Raw genomic sequence first — 10,128 nt, 5'->3', positions numbered from 1 at the left:
GGATTACAATAAATGACCACTGATTCTCATTAAATATGGTTTAAAAATTATTTAGACCTACTTGTCAGAAGCATCTTTTTGTTCTCTTTCCAGTTATGATGTCCACTACCACATGCGACTGACCACTTTTTAATTAGCACCGTTTTTTTAATAGCACTTGCAACCAGCATTCAAATAATGCTACTGACGCAATAGTAAGTGTTCATTAAACAATTACATACATATGACAATATGAGGTAACGATGCTGTTTTCATTTACTGTGTAACTGTGGCGGATACAGTGTTCCGAAAAACGTTTGCCTAATAAATAAATATATAGAAAAGCAACAAACCAAGAAATAACGTAGATACAGATACGCAGCTTTCAAGGATGATAGCTACAGTGCAATAGTATCATCTGAGATATCGTATATTGAAATTGCGTGTGGCGTTTAAAAGTTGTTAACGCAGATAGAGGTTCATTGTGAAAATGCTTATTCACTGTGAAATATTACCTTCTGTAGTTTTAAGGATACTGAAATATTGTTGTGCCATTGGATGTGCCTCATTTTTCTGGGATCGCCGACGTACTCAGATTTGCATTAATATTTGACTGTAAGTTACTGTCGAATCTCAAAGAGCTGTAACTTAGCCATCTTTAAGATTTTATGACAGCCATTTCTTGGAGCATCTCCTGCACAAAGGCCATGCGAGTAATAGCTATCCAAATTCCTACCTTTGGGATTTTCCCCATTTCCAGCGACACTGCTAGTCTTTGTACCTGGACTTGGAGCTTCACTCGTACTGGTCACCTAGCCAGAAGCCGGCACTGCCGCGCCGCGCCGTTAGACCTGGACTCGCTAGCGCTCAGCCGTACAAGAATCCATCTTATCTCGTACCAATAACTGGTTGGCTGATTTAGCTCGCCCGCATAAATATGCGCAACGTCGCAAGGAGACCAGATCTTTTTTTTTTTTAGCTACGCGTGGTGGCTATGTAAGAAATGCAACTTCTTGGTTTATTTTCTATAAAATCAACATGAACAGCCGCGCTTGATGGTACTAAATGTAATTCACAAAGCTACGATTTATGTACAATGCAGTTTGAAACCTTACGTGGCAAGCCTCATTTCTCTTTTAGATGGCATTGCTAAATCATTTTCAGGTGAATACCAATATGGTCTCTTTAAGATATTCATCGTTCTCTCTCCCCTCAATTCTTGTGCTCCAGAGACATTAAAATGTTTTGGAACAGTCAACACAGCATTTTAATGTAACGTATTTGCGTGATAAAAATCAGTGTGAATCAGTTTATGTCCCTCGAATAACTGTAAACGTTGTGAATTTGAAGCCGGTCCTGATATGTATCCGTTGTTGTTGCTAATGTACCCCAACGATCTTTTCACATTTCGTCCTGTTTGCCGATGGTGCAAGTAAAGTTATTGAATTTGTTCAATAAGCATTTGAAATACCTGAATCAACAAGTGTTTCAAGGCTAATAAAATATAATAATTCCGTACGGCTATGTGGCCTGGTGCAAGCAAGTCTTTCTCTTGGGCGCCACTTTGCGACTTGCGTGTCCCTACCCTAGTTATCCAACCACAGAAAGGGGACCTATAGTTTAATGAGGAGTCCGAACCAAGTGTTGTTTCTAGCGACCCGTCACACTGTTGAGAGTGAAGGTTAGGTTAAAATGAAGACTGAAAACTCCGTAGTCCAGCAGTGATCAGATGACGTGGCCTATCGGTTAGCAAGCATGCATCTTGCAGCTAGACTATCAGGCCCGACATCTATATATACAGGGTGGTCCATTGATCGTGACCGGGCCAAATATCTTAAGAACTAAGCGTCAAACGAAAAAACTAACAAAAGAACGAAACTTGTCTAGCTTGAAGGGGGAAACCAGATGGCGCTGCCATAGGTCAAACGGATATCAGCTGCGTTTTTTAAATAGGAACCCCCATTTTATTACATATTCGTGTAGTACGTAAAGAAATATGAATGTTTTAGTTGGACCACTTTTTTCGCTTTGTGATAGATGGCGCTGTAATAGTCACAAGCATATGGCTCACAATTTTAGACGAACAGTAGGTAACAGGTAGGTTTTTTAAATTAAAATATAGAACATAGGTGCGTTTGAACATTTTATTTCGGTTGTTCCAATGTGATACATGTACCTTTGTGAACTTATCATTTCTGAGAACGCATGCTGTTACAGCCTGATTACCTGTAAATACCACATTAATGCAATTAATGCTCAAAATGATGTTCGTCAACCTCAATGCATTTGGCAATACGTGTAACGACATTCCTCTCAACTTCGAGTAGTTCGCCTTCCGTAATGTCCGCACATGCATTGACAATGCGCTGACGCATGTTGTCAGGCGTTGTCGATGGACACGATAGCAAATATCCTTCAACTTTACCCACAGAAAGAAATCCTGGGACGTCAGATCCGGTGAACGTGCGGACCATGGTATGGTGCTTGGACGACAAATCCACCTGTCATGAAATATGCTATTCAATACCGCTTCAACCGCATGCGAGCTATGTGCCGGCCATCCATCATGTTGGAAGTACATCGCCATTCTGTCATGCAGTGAAACACCTTGTAGTAACATCGGTAGAACATTACGTAGGAAATCAGCATACATGGCACCATTTAGATTGCCATCGATAAAATGGGGGCCAATTATCCTTCCTCCCATAACGCCGCACCATACATTAACGCGCCAAGGTCGCTGATGTTCCATTTGTCGCAGCCATCGAGGATTTTCCGTTGCCCGATAGTGCATATTATGCCGGTTTACGTTACCGTTGTTGGTGAATGACGCTTCGTCGCTAAATAGAACGCGTGCAAAAAATCTGTCATCGTCCCGCAATTTCTCTTGTGCCCAGCGGCAGAACTGTACACGACGTTCAAAGTCGTCGCCATGCAATTCCTGATGCATAGAAATACGGTACGGGTGCAATCGATGTTGATGTAGTATTCCCAACACCGACGTTTTTGAGATTCCCGATTCTCGCGCAATTTGTCTGCTACTGATGTGCGGATTAGCCGCGACAGCAGCTAAAACACCTACTTGGGCATCATCATTTGTTGCAGGTCGTGGCTGACGTTTCACATGTGGCTGAACACTTCCTGTTTCCTTAAATAACGTAATTATCCGGCGAACGGTCCGGACACTTGGATAATGTCGTCCAGGATACCGAGCAGCATACATAGCACACGCCCGTTGGGCATTTTGATCACAATAGCCATCTATCAACACGATATCGACCCGTTTCGCAATTGGTAAACGGTCCATTTTAACACGGGTAATGTATCACGAAGCAAATACCGTCCGCACTGGCGAAATGTTACATGATAGCACGCACTTATACGTTTGTGACTATTACAGCGCCATCTATCACAAAGCGAAAAAAGTGGTCCAACTAAAACATTCATATTTCTTTACGTACTACACGAATATGTAATAGAAAATGGGGGTTCGTATTTAAAAAAACGCAGTTGATATCCGGTTGTCCTAAGTCAGCGCCATCTAGCGGGCCAACCATAGCGCCATCTGGTTTCCCCCTTCAAGCTAGACGAGTTTCGTTCTTTGTAGTTTTTTCGTTTGATGCTTATTTCGTGAGGTATTTGACCCGGTCACTATCAATGGACCACCCTGTATACTTCGTTTATGGGTTTTGATGAGTGAGTTTGGGAGTGCTCAAGTATGTGACCTGTGTGGCAACATCGTTTGATTCCACTGACTTAGATCCTAGTATGTGACATAAATTACAATTTGATACCTCTACCCATTACTGAGAGAAGGGTCTTAAAAGTCAATTTTTTATGTTTATAGGTGCCACTACTCACTTACATCTCTCTCCCAACAAGCCGCGAGTGGCCAATCGCCTTCCCTACAACTGAGCTTATGTGCTCGATCCATTTCATGTCGCTCCGCAACGTTACTCTTAGATGTTTAGTCGACGGGACTGAGTCAAGCAGCATACTATTAATACTGTATTCAAATATGACAGAAACTTTTTTATTAAGCACCTGAAAAACTTGCATTTATCCATATTTAAAGCAAGTCGTCGTATATCGCACTATGCTGACCTCACTTCTCCTTCGAAGCCACCATCAGAAATGTGGACGAGTTCCGTATTTCTGCTGACAACTTATGTGTCTTTGCATCTCTTCTAGATTTACTCGTACCTTTAAAACTATGTAGACTTTTCTTGTTGCCTTATCATCTTCCCTTATGCCTTCTACTTTCTCCTTTAAATTTATACTTCTATTTCTAGTACTTTTATTGGTAACTGTCCAAGTTTTGTCGTTCCCTCCTTGCCACTGAAGTGTTACATGTCGTTCAGACAACGACATTTCACACTCCTCATGTAGTACAAGGAAAGATGATCGTGACAGACTAATATTAAGTAGGGAGTAAGTCGCAGAACGTATACTGTGCGCGGGTGTTTGTTTCTGTATGTGCAGACGTTAAACCGTAGGTGTGGAATACGAGAAAACGGCGAGAGGCGGCGACAAATAAGCGGCTTCACCTGCTGCAGGCGGGGCCTTTTACGTTTTGTCATTCCAGCTTGGCGATGGCTTGACTGTCGAAGAACTATCACACTCTCTAATAATGAAAACAAATGACAAGATTGTTTTGTGACAAATGAAATATATCGTAATCTGGATTGTCATGTTGAGCCTTCGAGGCATATGTCGTATAAAAGAGTTGGTTCTATTCTAATTCACCAGTCACTCTAATGGTCTGTACACCCACTCACGGAAATACAGGGTGTAAATAAAGTCCTCGAACACTTTCAATTATTTATTGCACAAGAAACAAAAAACTGTACAGATATCACACATATGTCATTTTAAAGGGAAATCCTGAAAGTTTTATTTTTTTCATGTGCAACACTACAACGTTTACAAACTGTACGTCCTGTTGTAAAATGTAACAGTAATCTGCAATTTTCATTATTTTTTAGGAATATTGTGTGCAATGAATATACATAGAAAAGGGTCCTATTGTTGTCAAGCATGTTGCCTCGTATATGATGAGGGCCACTGCCAGATTTGGCTTTACCACCAAAACCTCATTTAACCAGATGTGGTACCTGAATAAATGCTGTCGTCTTCTACTGTGATAATTTAGTTGAATTTAAGTCGATAACAGAGCGTAAATTCTCGCAAAGTTATTGAATTTGACATCTGTTTGCTTCAGTTTATTAAAAGTCTTTGTTGAAAGTTACTGCCCCCTAACTGATTCTTTTTTTAGGTTTAGATCGTTTACTCTTTCGAAGCCACCGATGCAACTTGCATTAAAGTCGAGCAAGTGGCTTCCACCGTCGGAGTTTCGTGACCTCCCTTGGGCATGGGTGTGTGTGTTGTCCTTAGCGTAAGTTAGTTTAAGTTAGATTAAGCAGCATGTAAGCTTAGGGACGGATGACCTCAGCAGTTTAGTCCCATAAGACCTTACCACAAATAGAAAACAAAACAAAGAAACGACATAAAATACATACAGTTTCGGTGAATCACTTTCATGTTCCATGAAGACGCCAGGATTGTGTGAGCACCAAATTCTTAAATTATGGAGGACTACTTTCCCGTTAAATGAAATGTCGGTTCCTCCGAAAAGATGCATCGTTCGATAAAAGAATCCTCTACCAACCCTGGAGAACTGAAAGCAAATACGTACCTTCTGTTCCAGTCGCCGGGACGCAATTGCTGCAGTAACTGCAACTAGTATCGCTTCATTTGCAGGTGTGATTCGAAAACACGTCACACCGTAGTTAGGGATGTTGCAGTTCCTGGCCTGCCGGTCTTACGGACTTCCGTGGGCTTCGTGTGAACGCGTCTCGGATATGCTCTACATTTTATCAGACGTGCGTGGCCGATCAGTGCTCTTCGCTTTGCATGTGGAACCAAATTCCAGGATTTTTCATGCCAGTCATAAATCTACTTTTCCAGAGGCGGCTTCTTCCTGTGTAGACTGCGGAATGCACGCCTTACTTGGAGAATAGATTGACTTAGCGCGAATTCCAGCACACAAAATGATTTCTCTTGTGGTGTAGTAACCATGTTGCCACAACCAAACAACAGCGCAGCTATGTCAAAAGTTTGAAATTTCCAGTGCTACGCGCAATGTGTTTCTGTGTTTTATACTTTGCCTGTAGTAAACAACTGAAAACTGTTCTTTATTTTTGAATCACCCTATACCGATGCCTCTTCTTTAGTCTTCTTCTTGTTTCTTTTTTATCCCGGTTTCTTGAGACTTCTTGTGGAGAGACGCGGTACAACACGTTCACTAGTGCCGTGGGACAATCAATGATGTTACATAACAGATAGTAATTTAACTTTTGAAAACACCGGTTTATTGGCATTTCTGGGAATATAATCACTCTCATACTCTCATGCGTTCCAATGAATTAATTAATCTGCGTTACAGTGTTGCTAAGCAACGTGATCAACATGGTGATATGTGTCTCAATTAAAGCAGAACCTCGATATTTTGAATAAACTTTCGGTTCATTTGTGTCTAAATCAGCACTTTTCTCAAAATTAATTTCCTACTTCGTGCATTAAGTCCAAGCGCGTTTGCAACTATTGTACGCGATTCACTGGACAGATCGATCACGCACTAGCGTGTAACGTATTTCAAATCAAACGCGCAGGTTTCAGTTTTCCCTAATAGGCTAAACGACTCTTTTGTAATAACGTGATGTGTCTATCTCACGTAAAGTCTAAATAAAACTGGATTTGTTACCATTCGGGTGAAAATCACAAAAAATAAAATTCACCGTGCAGGTTAGCGAACTGTAAACGCGCACTTTTTGCGCTCTAAGTGAGTCGTCTCAGAGTAAAAGCCGCACATAAATTCACACTTTTTCATGCACACAAAATTCAAAACACCTTTGTATTAAACAGATAAATTATGGCCTGCAATTACTGATTAACATTTCTAATTCTTAATAAACTTCAAGAACTTGTGTATCATAATCAATAAAATTTTATCGCCTGAAAGAAACTATTAGTTTGCTAAAACGGATTCGGGTTACAGTCAACTGGTGTCTAGACGATGACGTCACGAATCGATACTTGCTTGGAATGAACGAAATACCTGTACTGAAAAATACTGTCCGTTGAGCAATTTACTGACTTTTATAACAAATTTCGTACCCCTTCCATCTCAACAACCCGACATTTGGAAAATAAAGATACGACTGCTCAGAAGCTACAGTATGACTTCATTTATTCAAAGACTAGTTTCAATGGCATTATCATCTTCTGCTCGACCTATTAACACATCTTGATTTAAAAACTGCACAAAAACTTTATAACTGGCAATATTGAAAGATATATACAAAGAAACTTTATTGCAAGACTTACGTAAGCAGTCCTGCTGGCTCGTAAGTTCCTGTATATGTTTTTAAACATTATGGGTTACTTAGTATTGGTAAACTTTTTGAATCAAACTGTATTGTTAAAGCGTCGACCAGAAGATAATAATGACAGCGAAATCAATCCATTAATGACTGGCGTCATTCTGAAGCTTCGTAGCTGTAGTGTCTTTCTTATTCCTTCCTTTTTACAAACGATCACCATTTCACTAGCCAGTCTCTGTAGCTCCGCCCCCCTCCCCCCCGCCCCTCCCTGCTGTGGTTCTGTATCTGTTATCTTCCTTCTACTTCTACATACGTACTTCGCTAGACATCAAGCAGTGTGTGGCGGAGGGCACAATTCGCGCCCAAGTCATATTCCCCCCCCCCCCCCCCCCCCTCTCTGTTCCACTACCGGATCGCGCGAGGGAAAAGCGACTGTCTTTGAATGGTGATCATTGCGGAATCTGAAAGTTGGTGGCAATAATATATGCTCTACATCAGGGATTCCCAAAGTGGTCGATATCGACCCCAAGGGGTCGATATCGGTTTCCTAGGGGTCCACATAAACGAAATCTGATTTTGGGTGTCGATGAGGTCTAAAAATCGACCCCTATTAAATTAACACAAGTTCTTATTTAAAACTTTCAAGATAGGCCCCCTTATTCATAATAGTCTGCTAACTTAAAGCATTGCTAATTCTCACTCTGTCTTCTTCTATTGACCTAAGTCAGAAGGAAAAAATAACGCTCTGTAGCAGCTGTTCTAAGTTAGCGGACCATTATGAATAAGGGGATTGATCTTAAAAGTAGGTAATTTGGCCATGGGGGTCTGAGGTAACAGTTCATTTTGGAAAAGGGGTCACTTGTCCAAAATAGTTTGGAGATCCCTGCTCTACATGCTCGGCGAAGATCCGATTTCTGAATTTAGTGAGCAGCCCCTTCGGATTAGCGCACCGTCTATCTGCAAGTGTGTCCCACTTCAAACTTTCTATGAGGTTTGTAACGCTGTCGCGATGGCTAAATGTACCAGTCACGAATCTTGCCGCTCTTCTTTGGACTTTCTCAATTTCTTGAATCAGACCCTACTGGTTAGAGTCCCATAAAGACGAACAATACTCTAAGACTGGACGAACTAACGTATCGTAAGGTATTTCCTTTGTTGAAGGACTGCATCGCTTCAGGATTCTACCAATAAACCGCAAGCTAGAGTTTGCCTTACCCGTTACTTGTGTAATCTGATCATTCCATTTGAGATCATTTCGGATAGTCACACCCAGATACTTGACGAATGTTACCGCTTCCAAAGACTGGACATTTATTTTGTACTCGTACATTAATGGGGATTTTCGGCTTGTTATGCGCAGTAGGTTACATTTACTAATATTGAGAGATAACTGACAGTCATTACACCACGCATTTATTTTCTGCAAATCCTCATTGATTTGTTCACAACTTCCGTCTCATACTACTTTCCTGTAGACTACAGCATCATCTGCAAACTGTCTAATGCCGCTGTCAATACCATCAACCATATCGTTTATGTAAATCGTAAAAAGCAGCGGACCTATTACGCTGCCCTGGGGCACACCTTAAGTTACGCTTTTTTCTGTCGAAGTCACCCTATTCAGGACGACATAATGCTCACTGTTTGTTAGAAAACTTTCTATCCAACCGCATATGCCATCGGATAGACCCTAAGCGCGCACTTTTTGGAGCAAGCGACAGTGCGGAACTGAATCGAACGCCATTCGAAAGTCGAGAAATACGGAATCAACCTGGGAGACGGTATCTAGAGCCTGTTGTATATCATTCACAAAGAAGGCCATCTGTGTCTCACATGACCGCTGTTTCCTAAAACCACGCTGCTTTCTGCAGATGAGCTTCTCTGAGTCTAGAAAAGTCATTACGTCTGAACACAAAATACGAGTATGTTCCATGATTCTACAACAAATCGATGTCAGTGAAATTGGCCGGTAATTAAGTGCATCCGATTTTCTACCCTTTTTATAGACTGCTATGACCTGGGCCTTCTTCCAGTCCAGTGGAACTTTCCGCTGTTCCAATGATCTCTGATAGATGATGGATAAAAATGGTGCTATATTTGTAGCATAGTCCACATATAATCTTACGGGGATAGCGTCTGGGCCAGATACCTTCCTGGTGTCTAAGGATCTTAACTGTTTTACAATCCCAGATACACTAAACACTATGTCAGCCATCCTTGCGTTTGTTAGATAATTGAACGGAGGAATGGTGCTGCAGTCCTCTATCGTAAATGAGTTTTTGAAAGCTAGGCTTAGAATTTCGGCCTCCTGTTTATCATCATCCGTTAAATTACCCGTACTGTCAGAAAGAGAAGGTATTGAATTATTTGTAGCGTTCATAGATTTTACGTACGACCAAAATTTTTTGGGGTTATTTTTAGAATCTGCAGATGAAATATTGCTTTCAAATTCGTTAAAAGAATCTCTCATTGACCTTTTGACAACTGCCTTCATTTCGCATAATTTCTGTTTGTCAGCGGGGCATTGACTACCTTTAAAACGAGTGTAAAAAATTCTCTGCTTTCTCAGCAACTTCGTAATATGAAACTTCCTGGCAGATTAAAACTGTGTCCCCGACCGAGACTCGAACTCGGGACCTTTGCCTTTCGCGGGCAAGTGCTCTACCAACTGAGCTACCGAAGCACGACTCACGCCCGGTACTTACAGCTTTACTTCTGTCAGTACCTCGTCTCCTACATTCCAAACTTTACAGAAGCTCTCCTGCGA

The 10,128-nt window shown here is 41.3% G+C and overlaps 1 non-coding gene across 1 annotated transcript; it reads right to left on the bottom strand.

Annotated features, from left to right (window-relative positions):
* Positions 1-9,969: 9,969 nt before the first annotated feature.
* Positions 9,970-10,044, bottom strand: Trnas-cga (transfer RNA serine (anticodon CGA)). Its single transcript has one exon. It is a non-coding gene; the product is annotated as a tRNA-Ser (tRNA).
* Between the last annotated feature and the right edge of the window lie 84 nt (positions 10,045-10,128).

The sequence above is a fragment of the Schistocerca cancellata genome, chromosome 5, assembly GCF_023864275.1.
Source record: "Schistocerca cancellata isolate TAMUIC-IGC-003103 chromosome 5, iqSchCanc2.1, whole genome shotgun sequence".
NCBI classification, from domain to species: Eukaryota; Metazoa; Arthropoda; class Insecta; order Orthoptera; family Acrididae; genus Schistocerca; species Schistocerca cancellata.
Note: the sequence above shows the minus strand (reverse complement) of the source record. Positions and strands in the feature narration are given on the sequence as shown.